This window comes from Heptranchias perlo, unplaced genomic scaffold, assembly GCF_035084215.1.
Source record: "Heptranchias perlo isolate sHepPer1 unplaced genomic scaffold, sHepPer1.hap1 HAP1_SCAFFOLD_56, whole genome shotgun sequence".
Lineage (NCBI taxonomy): Eukaryota > Metazoa > Chordata > Chondrichthyes > Hexanchiformes > Hexanchidae > Heptranchias > Heptranchias perlo.
Window position 1 is genome coordinate 2,895,027 of NW_027139581.1, and position 15,681 is coordinate 2,910,707.

At 43.9% G+C, this 15,681-nt stretch overlaps 2 non-coding genes across 2 annotated transcripts; one reads left to right on the plus strand and one right to left on the minus strand.

Annotated features, from left to right (window-relative positions):
• Positions 1–7,613: 7,613 nt before the first annotated feature.
• Positions 7,614–7,696, plus strand: trnal-uaa (transfer RNA leucine (anticodon UAA)). The gene has a single exon. It is a non-coding gene; the product is annotated as a tRNA-Leu (tRNA).
• A 4,419-nt stretch (positions 7,697–12,115) lies between these two features.
• On the minus strand, positions 12,116–12,187 carry trnat-cgu (transfer RNA threonine (anticodon CGU)). Its single transcript has one exon. It is a non-coding gene; the product is annotated as a tRNA-Thr (tRNA).
• Positions 12,188–15,681: the final 3,494 nt, after the last annotated feature.

The window sequence follows — 15,681 nt, forward strand, 5'->3', positions numbered from 1 at the left end:
ACTTTCCCAGTGACCTGCTGTATTCTGTATTAAATCAGCTTGTACTCTTACCCCTTCTGTTGTGTTAGTAAACTGGACAGGGTCCCACAGCACTGTAACAAAAAGCAAAATACTCCGAATCTGAAAGAACAAAGGTTATCGTTTCGGGCGTGGAGAATCTTGTTCACCAAAAATTGAAGACACAGACATAGTCATCCAAGCAGGAAAATAGGCGGGGATATCTCCAACTATCGATATGAAAAAATCTCGATTTATGTATGCAAACAATGCAAAGCAATAGAAGAATCATGGGTAGAGGGGTGGATGAGATTATCTCAGTCAAATAACCCCACGCAGAAGAAGAAAGATAGAAAATCTCGCATGTCTAAAGCGCATTTCACAGTGTCAGGTTGTCCCAACACGTTTTATAATCAATGAAATACTTTTAGCTGTACTCACTGTTGTAATGCAGGCAGCCAATTTGAGCACAGCAAGCTCCCATAAACAGCAATGAAGAAAATGATTGGATAATCTGTTTTAGGTGTTGATTGAGTGATAAATGTTGGCCAGGACATCGGGGAGAACTCCACTGCTCTTCTTCGAATAGGACCACGGGATATTTTGCATCCACTTGAGGGGTCCTCAGTTTAATGTCTCATCCTAAAGACGGCATCTCCGACAGTGAAGAGCTCCCTCAATACAGCACTGAAGTGTCAGCCTAGATTTTCTGCACAAATCCCTGGAGTGTAAACTGTGCCCAGGCAAGGACCATGACTTGGTTAAATAAAGTTTACCAATCAATATATTAAAGTTAAGCCTCCAGCAATCAGACACCACTTTGTGTAACTTGGACTCCAGGTTCCAACAATTCTCTTAAAATGATTGCTGATTTTATTTTCATCCACCAATTGTACAGTGTCCATAAAAAGAAGGTGAACGGAATAAAATCAAAACAAAAAAAGACTCTTCATAATAACATGAATCAATGCCAATAGTGGTAATGTAGGGGCAGCATAAAACAGGAAATTAGAGATGCATGTAAAAAGAGTTCTACAGTAATCATGGGTGACTTTAATCTACATCTCGACTGGCCAAACCAAATTAGCAAAAATACAGTGGAGGTTGAATTCCTGGAGTGTGTACCAGATGCTTTTTTAGGCCATTACGTTGAGGAGCCAACTAGGGGACAGGCTATCCTAGATTGGGTATTGTGCAATAGAAGGGGTTAATTAATAATCTTATTGTGCGGGATCTAAACAAAGGAAACTACGAAGGTATGAGGAGTCAGTTGGCTATCATAGGTTGGGGAGCTTCATTAAAAGACATGACGGTTGATAGGCAATGGCTAACATTTCAGGAACGAATGCATGAATTGCAACAGTTGTACATTCCCTTCTGGAGCAAAAACACAAAAAGAAAAGCGGCCCAACCATGGCGAACAAAAGAAATTAAGGATAGTATGAGATCCAAAGAGGAGTCATATAAAGTTGCCAGAAAAAGTAGCAAGCCTGAGGATTGGAAAGAGTTTACAATTCAGCAAAAAAGCACCAAGAGATTGATTGATAAGGGATTAATAGAGTATGAGAGTAAACTTTAAGGAACATCAAAGCAGATTGTGAACGCTTCTACAAGTATGTAAAAAGGCAAAGATTAGTGGAGACAAAAGTTGGTCCCTTACATTCAGAAGAGGGAGAATTTATAATGGGCAACAAGGAAATGATAGAGCAATTAAACAAATACTTTGGTTCTGCCTTCACGGAGGAGAACACAAATAACTTCCCAGAATTGCTGGGGAACCAAGGGTCTGGTGAGAAGGAGGTATTAAAGGAAATTAGTATTCGTAAAAAAAAATAGTGTTAGAGAAATTAATGGGACTGAAAGCCGATAAATCCACAGGAACTGATAATCTGCATCCCACAGCACTAAAAGAGGTAGCCATGGAAATAGCGGATGCATTGATTGTCATCGTCCAATATTGTATAGATGATGGAACAGTTCCTACTGATTGGAGAGTGGCAAATGTAATCCCACTATTTGAAAAAGGAGGGAGAGTGAAGACAGGGAAGAACAGGCCGGTGAGCCTAACATCAGTAGTGGGGAAAATACTGGAGTCTATTATAATGGCTGTGATAACAGGGCACTTCGAAAATATCAACGGGATTAGACAAAGTCAACATGAATTTATGAAAGGGAAATCGTGTTTGACAAACCAACTGGAGATTTTTGATGATGTAAATGTTAGAATAGATAAGGGAGAACCAGTGGATGTGGTACATTTGGATTTTCAGAAGGCCTTTGATAAAGTCCCACATGATAGGTTAGTGTGCAATAGTAAAGCACATTGGATTGGGGGTAATATGCTGGCAAGGAAACAGGAAGCGGAGAATAGGAATAAAAGAGTCTTTTTTGGGCTGCCAGGCGGTGACTAGTGTGGTACCACAGGGATCAGTGCTTGGGCCCCAGCTATTCACAATTTATATCAATGATTTGGATGAGTGAACCAAATGTAATATTTCCAAGTTTGCTGACGATACAAAACTCGGTGGGATGGTGAGTTGTGAGGATGATGCAAAGAGGCATCAAGGCGATTTAGACAAGTTGAGTGAGTGGGAAAACACATGGCAGGTGCAGTGTAATGTGGATAAATGTGAAGTTATCCACTACGGAAGGAAAAACAGAAAGGCAGAGTATTATTGAAATGTTGATAGATTGGGAAATGTTGATGTACGAAGGGACCTGGGTGTCCTTGTACACCAGTGACTGAAATCAAACATGCAGGTGCAGCAAGCAGTTAGGAAGGCAAATGATATGTTGGCCTTCATTGCAAGAGGATTTCAGTACAAGAGCAGGGATGTCTTACTGCAGTTATACAGGGCCTTGGTGAGACCACACCTGAAGTATTCAGTGCAGTTTTTGTCTCTTTAAGAAAGGATATCCTTGTCATAGAGGGAGTGCAGCGAAGGTTCACCAGACTGATTCCTGGGATGGCAGGAATGTCGTATGAGGAGTGATTGGATCGACTATGTCTGTTTTCACGTGAGTTTGAAGAATAAGAGGGGATCTCATTGAAATGTATAAAACTCTGACAGGACTAGACTGACTGGATGCAAGGACGATGTTTCTCCTGGCTGGGGGGTCTGGAACGAGGGGTCACCGTCTTTGGATACGAGGGAGGACATTTAGGACTGAGATGAGGAGAAATTTTATCACTCAGAGGGTGTTGAACCTGTGGAATTCTCTACCACAGAAGGCTGTGGAGGCCAAGTCACTGAATATATTTAAGAAGGAGTTAGAAAGATTTCTAGACACAAAAGGCATCAAGGGGTGTGGGGAGAGAGCGGGAATATGGTACTGAGATAGAGGATCAGCCATGATCATATTGAGTGGTGGAGCAGTCTCGAAGGGCTGAATGGCCTACTCCTGCTCCTATTTTCCATGTTTTTTGTAAAAAGGAATAGATTAGCAAAAGAAAACGTTAGACTCTTAGAGGCTGAGACAGGAGAAATTATGAGGGGGAATCAGGAAATTGCAGATGCGTTAAACAAATATTGTTTCTTTGTCTTCACAGTCGAAGACACAAAAATCATACCAAAAATAATGGGGAACCAAGGGGTAAATGAGAGGGAGCAACTTTAAACAATTAATATCACTAGAGAAAAAGTACTGGATAAGTTAAAGGAGTAAAAGCCAATAAATCCCCTGGGCCTGATAGCCTACATCCAAGTGTTCTAAAAGAGGTGGCTGCAGAGATAGTGGATGCATTGGTTATGATCTTCCAAAATTCTCCAGATTCTGGAACGGTCCCAGTGGATTGGAAGATCGCAAATGTTATCCCGCTGTTCAAGAAGGGAGGGAGAGAGACAATAGGGAACTACAGGCCAGTTAACCTGACCTCTGCCGTTGGGAAAATGGTGGAATCCATTATTAAGGAAGTGGCAACAGGGCACTTAGAACATCACAATATAATTAGGCAGAGTCAACATGGTTTTATGAAAGGGAAGCCGTGTTTGCCAATTTATCAGAGTTTTTTGAGAATGCAACTAGCAGGATAGATAAAGGGGAACCAATGGATGTCGTATATTTGAATTTTCAAAAGGCATTCGATAAGGTGCCACATTGAAGGTTGTTACACAATGTAAGGATTCATGGCGACGGGGTAACATATTAGCCCGGATAGAGGATTGATTGAGGGACAGAAAATAGAGCAACGATAAACGGGTCATTTTCGGGTTGGCAGGCTGTAACTCGTGGGGTCCCGTATGGATCGGTGCTTGGGCCTCACCTATGTACAATCTATATTAATGACTTTGATAAAGGGACCGAGTATAATGTATCCATTTTGCTGATGATACAAAGCTAGGTGTGAAAGTAAGCTGTGAGGAGGATACAAAGAGTCTGCAAAGGGATATAGACAGGCTCAGTGAATGGGCAAGAAGGTGGCAGGTGGAGTATAATGTGGGGAAATGTGAGGTTATTCACTTAGGTAGGAAGAATAGAAAAACCGAGTATTTTTAAATGGTGAGAAACTTTTCAATGTTGGTGTTCAGGGAGAATGGGGTGTTCTCGTAAAAGAAACAGAAAAAATGAGTATGCAGGGGCAGCAAACAATTCGGAAGGAAAATCGGATGCTGGCGTTTATTGTAAGGGGCTTGGAGTATAAGAGTAAAGAAATCTTCCTACAATTGTACAAGGCATCGGTGAGACCTCACCTGGAGTACTGCATACAGTTTTGGTCTCCTTACCTAAGGAAGGAAAAACTTGCCTTCGAGGCGGTGCAATGAAGGTTCATTAGATTCATTCCTGGGATGAGAGGATTGTCCTATGAAGAGAGGTTGTGTAGAATGGGGATATCCTCTCTGGAATTTAGAAAAATGAGAGATGATTTCATTGAAACATATTTGATTCCGAGAGGGCTTGACAGGGTAAATGCTGAGAGGCTGTTTTCCCTGGCTGGGGAGTCTTGAACTAGGGGGCATATTATCCGGGTAAGCGGTCGGCCATTCAAGACTGAGATGAGGAGGAATTTCTTCACGCAGAGGGTTGAGAATCTTTGGAATTCTTCACCCCAGATGGCTGTGGATGCTGAGTCATTCAATGTATTGAAGACTGAGATCGATAATTTTTTGGACTCTCGGGGAATCAAGGGATATGGGAATCGGGAAGGAAAGTGGAGTTGAGGTCGAAGATCAGCCATGATCTGATTGAATGACGGAGCGGGCTCGAGGGGCCGTATGGCCGACTTCTGCTCCTATTTTACGTTCTTATGTTCTTATATTGCTCAATGCTATATTTTAAAAAATAAAAAGAAGGATTTGTTTCCCAAACAGCATTAAACGATGGGATTCTTGTCATTCTGCAGTGATTTGAAGCGACCATTCCATATCCAGACCCAGTGCTACCATGAGGCTATCAATGTCTGTTCATGGATTTCCAACTGTGCTTTTTATCAAATTCGAGTTGGAGAGAATGTTCATGTTTCGTTTTCAGCATTGAAGTCTATTTATTCTGAGAGAAGAATCCATGTGGGACACCGGGATTCAATTCCCCGACAGGGAGGTTACACTTTTGCTGTCTTTAATAGATTCACTTTCATTTCTCTTGTAATTTATCCGCAATATTGGATGCGGGAAATACACTGAAAGACAAACTCGGACCATCCCACTTCCCACAATTTAATTTCACTGATATTCCAGCGATTTTAAAAGCTGCTCTCTGCCTCACTCTTCACCTCGATATCAGAACCAACAGTTCATCTGTTTTTTTTTTGTGGTGTCGTTTGAGGAAAGATTATCGTCCAGGTTTCCAGCCATGCGCAAAGCAAAGTCCCACAAACCGCAATTACAAAGTAACAGGTACATAATACAGATGTAAAACGAGTGGAACTGAGCAGTATGAAAGTGTAACGGGATTAAATTAAAGAGCTACCGGGAGTGGGGTTCACCCGGGTGTAAACCAATTGGATCTTAAGTCCTTAACCACTCGGCCCTGTGCTTAATGACACTTTATTTAACTTTCCACGGGCCACTGGTGAAAGAAGACTGAGCGGCCACTTTTCCATCTCTTTGTTGGATCATGTCCAGAGTCAAATTATGTGAGGAACGCGGAAGAGAGTGAGGGAGAGAAAGAAAGAGACAGAAACCCATTCAGAAAAACGGAGAAAATGTGAGGCGCGCGCACACACATACACACGTACAAATACACACAGAGTGACTCAAACATCCAGAGAGAGACAGACTGTCGGTCAATTGGCACATTCTTTGTTCTATTTCTATCTTAGATTTCATGAAATCTTGCAGATCAGTTCCAATGAGCGTAAAACTCGAGGTGTTAAAAGCCGTGCATTTTTAATTCACTGAAGAATTAGTAATTCTACAAGAAGTTTGCTGCAATTAAAACGCAGATAATGGGATCCCCAGTCCTCAGGATCCGAATCTGCGTGGAGAATGGAGTTCTAGTCCATCGCCTTAACCACTCGGGAATACTCACCGCCATAAACACTTAGCGACTAGGATAGCAGCGTGGTTAAAACATTGGACTCAAAATATAACGGCTTTTTACCCGCGGGGGGTTCGAAACGCACTTCTGACAGCTGTTATTTCTCTTACATTTTGATACTGCTCATTGACACTCTTGTTCCATCTGCCTCATGGACCTGTTACTCTGTCATTGCTGTTTGTGGGACCTTGCTGATCGCAAATTTCCAAACCTGGACGATAATCATCACCACCAAAAAGCAGATAAACTGGTCATCCTTTTCATTGCTGTATGTGAGATCTTTCTGGTAAAACTCCTCTCCGCCCCTTCCGATGCCTTTCTCTCTCTGTCCCTCACCACGACACTAACGAGGAACTGGAAAAGGACGGAAAGTGAAGCTTTTGAAGGCAGCAAAAGTTCCACTTCCGCTTGGGGAATTGAACCGCGGGTGCCTGAGTGACAGGCGAGGATTCTCACCAGGAAAGTAACGAGGAGCTGGTGCAGTCTGGTGAAGGAAACTCACCACAGGTGGCGTGAGACACCCTTTAAATCTCAGTGAATCTATTTTAAACTTTTATTTGATGACAATTTGCGAAACTTCCTTCTTCAACTAACACCACCAAAACGCAGATTAACTGGCCATTAATTTCATTGTTGTATGTGGGATATTTCTGGAAAAGTTCCTCTGCGCCATTATTAGGGCCTCTCTTACTCTCCGTCTCTCTCTCTCTCTCTGTTTCGGGCTGCTGAATTCGCCCGGGTCTGCTCACAGCTCGATTCTGACATCGAGGTGAAGAGTGACGCAGAGAGCAGGTTCCAAAATCGCTGGAATATCAGTGAAATTAAATTGTGGAAAGTGGGATGGTCCGAGTTCGACATTCAGTGTATTTTCCACATGAAATAGTGAAGATTTTAAAGGCAACAACAATGGGACTTCGACATTGGCGAATTGAACCATAATCAACCGCTTGACAGATGGGGATACTAAACTCTACACGAACGAGGAACTAGCGTGAGCCACTGATGGATATTCCGCACAGATAGCGTTGGACACGCTTCAAGTTTCAGTGAATCGATTCGAACCATGTATTTAATGACAAAGAAAAGCGTAGAAGAAATGACAATCAAGCACATTACACATAGAACAAAATTGCAAAAAGACCAGGATGGCCGAGTGGTTAAGGCGTTGGACTTAAGATCCAATGGGTTTATACCCGCGTGGGTTCGACCCCCACTCCTGGTAGGTTTTATTTCCGTTACATTTCGATATTGCTCATTGACTCTCTTTTTCCATTTGCATCACAGAATCATAGAAAGGTCACACCACGGAAGGAGGCCTTTTGGCCCATCGTGTCCGTGCCGGCTCGATGCAAGACCAACCCAGCTCGGCCCACTCCCCAGCCCTATCCCCGGAGCACTGCATTTTTTTCCTTTCAAGGACTTATCCTGTTCCGTTTTGAAAGTCATGATTGAATCTGCCTCCATCAGCCACTCGGGATGCTGAATTAGCCCGGGTCTGTTCACAACGCGACTCTGCCTTTAATTTCTTGCTAATTATTGTGGTTCTGACATCGAGGTGACGCAGAGAGCAAGATATAAAATCGCTGAAATATCAGTTGAATTATATTGTGGAAAGTGGGATTGTCCGAGTTCGTTTATCAGTGTTTTTTCACACGTCCAATGTTGGAAATAAATTATATCTTTAAAGGTAGAAGAAGTTCATCGTCCAGGTGTACTTAAACCCAGGTCTACCGTGTAATCGCCAGGGATAGTCACCACCGGACTGACGAGGAACGAGCGTGAACATCCGACCCCCTGAGCGACGGCTGATACCTGGACCAGTTCTGCGGTTCTGTGTCGCAGAGTGCTGGATTATTGCTATTTTAAGGGAGCAGCGTTGCATTGGAGCCAAGTAGTCGTGGCCGAGTGGTTCGAATCCTGCCGACTACGGTCTAGATTTCACTTTTCAGACCTTTCACCACCGCGTTTCAACATTTTCGTGTGTGTGAAATGAAAATGCTCGAATCCAGCAGGACATTCGCGGACTCACAATACAATCTAAATTGTCAGCATAGTTTTATGAATGGGAAATCGTGCCTGACAATTTTATTAGAGTTCTTTGAGGAAGTAACGAGCAGGGTGGATAAAGGGGAACCAATGGATGCAGTATATTTGGATTTACAAAAGGCATTCGATGAGATGCCACATAAAAGTTGGTATCCCTGCTGCTTGTTATTCTCCACACTTGCACCCACCCGTGCCTTCTGCCGCTTCCTGCCACGCTGCAGCCACTGCTTCTGGCCTTTACCTCGCAGAGAATAACAGGCACAAGATAAGAGCTCATAGATTGAGGATTGGCTGACAGAAAACAAAGAGTTGGGATAAAAGGTTCATTTTCAAAATGGCAATCTGTCACTAGTGGGTGCCGCAGGGATCAGTGCTCGGGCCTCAACTATTTACAATATATATCAATGACTTGGATGAAGGATGTGGCCAAATTTGCTGATGATACGAAGATCGGTGGAAAAGCAAGTTGCGAGAGTGACACAAAGTGTCTGCAAAGGGATATTGACAGGTTAAGCGAGTGGGCAAAATTTGACAGATGGAATATAATGTGGGAAAATGTGAATTCATCCACTTTGGCAGGAAAAATAAAAAAGCAAAATATTATTTGAATGGAGAAATACTACAAAATGCTGCAGTACAGAGGGATCTGGGTGTCCTCGTACATGAAACACAAAAAGTCAACATACAGGTGCAGCAGGTAATCCAGAAGGCAAACTGAATATTGAACTATTGAGAGAAAGACAGAGAAACGGACACTCACACAGAAAAGCTTAGGAAAAGTGAGTCACACACACATTACACACAGAGGCATGGTCGTTCTTGGTGCCCGTCTGTTGCAGAGCGATGGATCGTGGCAATTTTAAGTTAGCAGCATTTCGCTAAACTCAAACAGTCGTGGCGGGGGTTGTTTCGGGCGATGGATAAACAATTTAATTGGGCTCTCCCCGGGCAGGTTCGAGCCTTGCCGACTATGGTTTAGAGCTTTATTTTCAGACCCTTCACGTCTGCCTTTCAACGTACACGTGTATATCTGTCTGTCAGTGGTGCACCTGTGTGTGTGAGAGTCTGCATGTGTATCAGTGTCTGCTGTGTCAGTGTGTGTGTATATTGTGTCTGTGCGTGTGTATCTCACTTCTTCAACGCTTTTCAGAGTGTCTCTCTGTCACTCTTTCCCCCGCTCCTCACATCATTTCATTCTGGACTTTGACTAACAAAGAGATGGAATGTGTGAAAGACATGCCTTCTTTAAACAGTTTGTGTGCGGGTTGCCGAGAGTGCTGCCCACTGAGCGACGGCTGATAACGCATCCAACGTTGCAGATAAATTAAAGTGAAGCTTTTAAAAGCAGCAGAAGTTGATTTTTTCTATCGGGTCATTGAGTCCCGGCCTCGAGTGTGATATGTGGGGAAACTCACCACTGTACTAACGAGGAGCTGAAGTGCGCTGCTCCAGGACACTCACCACAGATGGCGTTACACACAATTCAAGTTTCACTTAATCTATTTTAACCATTTATTTGCTAACAATTTGCTTGACTTTCCACGGGCAACTGTTGAAAGAAGACTTACTTTTCACATTTCCATCTCTTTGTTCCTCAAGGTCCAGAATGAAGTGATGTGGGGAGCGGGAGAGAGTGAGAGAGAGAGAGAAAGGCAGAGAAACGGAAACCCACTCAGAAAAGCTTTGAAAAAGTGAGACACAAAAATACAGGTACATTACCCACACAGGCATCCTGATTCTTAATGCTCGTCTGTTCGAGAGCGATGGATCTTTGTAATTTTACTGTGAGCAGCGTTTGGAGCAAGTCAAGTCGTTGACTGGAAATCAATTGGGGTTTCCCCACGCAGCTTCGAATCCTGCCGACTGCAGCTCAGAGCTTTCTTTTCGAAACTTTCATCTCTGCGTTTCAACCTACACGAGTCTGTGTGTGTGTGTGTGTGTGTGTGTGTCTGCTTTTGTGTGTTATGTGTGTGTCTCACTTTCACAACGCTTTTCAGAGTGTCTCTCTGTCTTTCTTTCTCTCTGTCTCTCTTTCCCCCGCTCCCCACATTATTTCATCCTCACTGACAAAGAGATGGAAATGTGAAAGACAAGCCTTCTTTCAGCAGATTGTGTGCTGGCTGCCGAGAGTGCTGCCCACTGAGCGACTGCTGACACCTCGAGCAGTTCTGCGGTTTGAAGCCCACTCCTTGTAGCTTTTTAATTTACACTTTCATACTGTTCAGTGACACTCTTTTTACACCTGCATTATGTACCTGGTATTTTGTCATTGCTATTAATGTGACCTTGCTAACACCAACAAAAAGCAGGTTAACTGGCCATCCATTTCATTGTTGTATGTGGGATCTTTCTGGTAAACCTCCACTTGGAGATAAATTGCAAGAGGAACGAAAGTGAAGCTTTTAAAGGCAAAAAAACAATAACCTCCCGGTCGGGAAATTGAACCCTGGTTTCCACGGGCCACTGTTGAAAGAAGACTGACCTTTCACATTTCCATCTCGATGTTAGTCAAAGTCCAGAATAAAGTAATGTGGGGAGAGCGGGAGAGAGTGACAGAGAGAGAACGACAGAGAAACAGAGATTCACTCAGAAATCTGAGAACAAGTGAGACACACACACACACACTTAGGCACATTATACACAGAGGCAAAATCGTTAAACCTCTCTCGCCCCCTCCCTCTATGTTTCAATGTGTGTCTCAGGATCAGTCTATGTCTCTCTCTCTCTCTCTCTCTCTTTCTGATTCTCTCTTTCTCTCTCTCTCTCTCTCACAGTCTCTGTTTCTCCATATCTCCCTCTCGCTCTCTCTCTCTGTCAGTTTATCTCTCCACCTTCCTCTCTCTAATACCCGCATATCTGAGAATCACAGGGTCAAAGAAGGGAACAGATCGGAACACATTTGGGCTCTGCAACAGACGGGCCCCAAGAATTCAGTCCCCAAACAGTCTCCGCTCAATAATATTCTGAAAGTGACAATCACCTGTTTCATTCTTTTTCTGTTCTATTTCTCTCTGTCGTTTTTGAAGAAGAAGCGAGGCAAAGAAGTAAAATTTGTAGTTGGCCTCTTAAAAATGCTTCCTCCCCATCGGCTGAGGGGGGATATCTCACCACGATGGAGAATATCCAATTGGAACTGGTTTTTCTGAAGCCTTTTAATCGCCCCACGTCCCCGTGTCTCCCCATCTCAGGGAGGAGGTCAAACTCGCCGGAAAAACTTTGACCATTTAACGATTCTAGCGGAGCCGTTTTCCTGGGAGTCGGTTTTGAAACAGGACACAGGCTCAATGTGTTCCAATCTGTTTCCTTCTTTGACCCTGTGATTCTCAAATCTGCGGGTGTTGGACAGATGGAGGGAGAGAGACTGACACAGACTCAGACAGACCGAGAGAGACTCTTTCTGTCCCAGTGTCTCTCTCTCTTTCTGAGTGTCTCTCTTTATCACTCTTTTCCTCGCACCCCACATCACTTTATTCTGAATCTTAACGAACAGAGAGATGGAAATGTGAACAGTGAGTCTTCTTTCAACAGTGGCCCGTGGAAAGTTAAACAAACTGTCATCAAATAGGTCATTTCATTAAAAATTGAAACGCGAAACAGGTGCGGACGGGGATCGAACCCGCGCTCTTCGGTTTACGAGACCGACGCCTTTCCACTTGGCCACCGCACCTCATGTTTAAAAAGCGGATGATAATGTTCTTCAGCTGGTGAAGTCAGATCAACAGGTGTTTGCAACTGATTGCGACAATCGACTGATTGAGGACCAATGGATTTCTGCTATTCCGCCTGAAGTCATAATTTCATGACAGTTTATTTAACGGGCCATTGTGGAAAGAGTCACAGAGAGAGATAGAAAGAGAGAGAGAGAGAGAGAGAGATAGACACGGGGAGAAAGAGACAGGGAGAGAGACCTTAATAAACAGTTTTCAAATCGTTGGAATATCAATGAAATTAAATTTTGGAAAGTGGGATGGTCCGAGTTAGTCTTTCAATCTATTTTCCACATCAAATATTGGAAATAAATTTCTTTCTGTATGTCTCTCTCTCTCTGTTTGGAGCGGCTGAATTAGCCCGGGTCGACAAACAGCTCGATTCTGCGTATTCATTACTTGCACATTATTCGTGTTCTGAAATCGAGGTGAAGAGTGAGGCAGAGAGCAGGTTTTAAAATCGCTGGAATATCAGTGAAATTAAATTGTGGAAAGTGGGATGGTCCGAGTTCGACGTTCAGTGTATTTTCTACATCAAACATTGGAGATCAATTGCAAGTGAAAGTTTTTCGGACGGAGGGAGGTGTACAGTGTTGTTCCCCAGGGGTCGGTACTGAGACCACTGTTTTTTTGATATATATTAATGACTTGGACTTGGGTGCACAGGGCAAAATGTTAAAAATTGCAGATGACACAAAACTTGGAAGTGTAGTGAACAGTGAGGAGGACAGTGATAGACTGCAACAAATATATATTCCTTAAGGCACAAAAACCCAACAGGAAAAGTGATCCAACCGTGGCTAACAAGATAAATTAAAGATAGTATAAAATCAAAGGAAGAGGCAAATAAAGTTGCCAGAAAAAGCAGTAAGCCTGAGGATTGGGAGCATTTTAGAATTCAGCAAAGGAGGATCAAGAAATTGATAAAGAAAGGGAAAATTGAAAATGAGAGTAAACTAGCAAGAAACAGAACGGACTCTAAAAGCTTCTGTTGGAATGGAAAAAGCTAAAGACGAGCGGTCGTGCTGGAAGGACCAGGATGACCGAGTGGTTCAGGCTTTGGATTTAAGATCCACTGGATTTATCCCCGCGTGTTTCCGAACCCCACTCCTCGCAGCTGTTACTTCGGTTACATTTTGATGCTGCTCATTGTCACTCGTCTTCCATTGGCATCACAGAAAAGTTACCGCACGGAAGGATCGTTACAATTTTAAGTGAGCAGCATTTAACTGAAATCCAGTAGTCGCAGACAAGTGGTTGAGGCGATCGACTGGAAATCCATTGGGGTCTCCCCGCGCAGGTTTGAAGCCTGCTGACTCCGGTTCAGAGCTTTCTTTCTCAAAGCTTCCATCGAGTGTTTCAACCAACACATGTGTGGATCTGTCTGTGTGCGTCTGTCACTTCTTCAACGCTTTTCAAATTGCCTCTCTGTTCCTCTTTCTCCACTCCCGACATCATTTCATTCTGGACCTTGACTGACGAAGATATGAAAGAAATGACACTCAGGCACATTACATACAAATTCAAAACGCGGGATGGCCGAGTGGTTATGAATTTAGATATAAAATCCAATGGGTTTATACCAGCGTGGGCTCGACCCCCACTCCAGGTACTTGTTATTTCGGTCGTATTTTGACTCATTTTCACTCTTCTCCCATTTTCATCAGACCGTCAGAGAAAGGTGACAGCACGAAATGAGGCCATTCGGCCCATCGAGTCTGTGCCTCGTCTGTGCAAGTTCATTCCAGCTCGTCCCTTTCCTTGTAGCCCTGCATTTTTTTCCTTTCAAGTAATTATCCAGTTCCCTTTTGAAACCATGATTGAATCTGCCTCCACCACCCCCTCAGTCAGTGCATTCCAGATCACAACCACTCGCTGTGTAAAAAAGTTTTTCCTCACGTCACCTTTGGTTCTTATGCCAATCACCTTAAAGCTACGTCCTCTAGCTCTTGACCCTTCCACTAAAATGGGAACAGTTTCTCTCTATCTACTCTGTCTGGACCCTTCATGATTTTGAACACCTCTATCAAATCTCCTCGCAACCACCTCTGTTCCAAGAACCACAAAGCCTGCTTATCCAGTCTATCCACGTAACTAAAGTCCCTCATCATTGGAATCGTTCCAGTAAATCTCTTCTGCGCCCTCTCTAAGGCATTCACATCTTTCCTAAAGTGCGGTGCCCAGAACTGGACAAAATATTCCAGTTGTGGTCAAACCAGTGTTTTATAAAGGTTCATCATGACTTCCATACTTTCGTACTTGTGCCTCTTTTTATAAACCCGAGTATCCCTTTGCTTTTTTAAACGGTTTCTCAACATACCCTGCCACCTTTAACGATTTGTGCACATAAACCCCCAGATCTCTCTGTTCCTGTATCCCTTTTAGCGTTGTGCCCTCCAGTTTACATTGCGTCTTCTCATTCTACCAACCAAAATGTATCAATTCGTATTTTTCTGCTTTAAATTTCATCTGCCACGTGTCCGCCCATTCCACCAGACTGTCTGTTTCCTCTTGACGTCTATCACTGTCCTCCTCACTATTTACGACCCTTCCAAGTTTTGTGTCATCTGCAAATTTTGGAATTGTGCCCTGTCCACCCGAGTCCAAGTCATTAATAAATATCAAGAAAAGCAGTGGTCCCAGCACTGACCCTGGGGAACACCACTGTACACCTTCCTCCAGCCCGAAAAACAACCGTTTACCACTTCTCTCTGTTTCTGTTCCCCAGTCAATTCTGTATCCATGTTGCTACTGCCCCCTTTATTCCATGGGCCGCAGTCTTGATGATAAGCCTACCGTGCGGCACTTTATCAAACGCCTTTTGAAAGTCCAGATACACCACATCAACCACATTGTTATCGGAAGAGATATCTGTGTGGAGACTTCGTTTCAGGAAGGAGGCAATCGGCCGCCTCTGTGAGATGTTACAAGAGGACCTTCAGCTACCTTCTACTTCCTGCAGGGCCTCGTCAGTTGCATGTGGGTCATTTCAGTCAGGCCCTGGTGACATGTGCAACATCACCCAGAGCGCGGCGAGAGTCTGTATTCATCAGGTCACAGATACACCATCACCCAGAGACCTGTGAGAGTGAATTCATGAGGTCAGGGGCGCGATATTCCGCAGGATTTCCCAGTTCATCAACCTTGACATGTCCCCACCGCGGCAAACGGAGAGGTCTCCCTTGTTCCACAGGATCGCTGGATTCCCCTCGGGGTCACTGGATTCCCCAAAGGGAGAGGTCTACCGTGTTCCACAGGATCGCTGGATTCCCCAAAGGGAGAGGTCAAGCGTGTTCCACAGGATCACTGGATTCCCCAAAGGGAGAGGTCAACCGTGTTCCATTGGATCGCTGGATTCCCAAGAGCGCACGGGCTGTCGTTGGAACCCATGTGACATGGAAGGCACCCAATGAGGCACCTGTCACTAACATCAACAGGAAGGGGTTTAATTGGT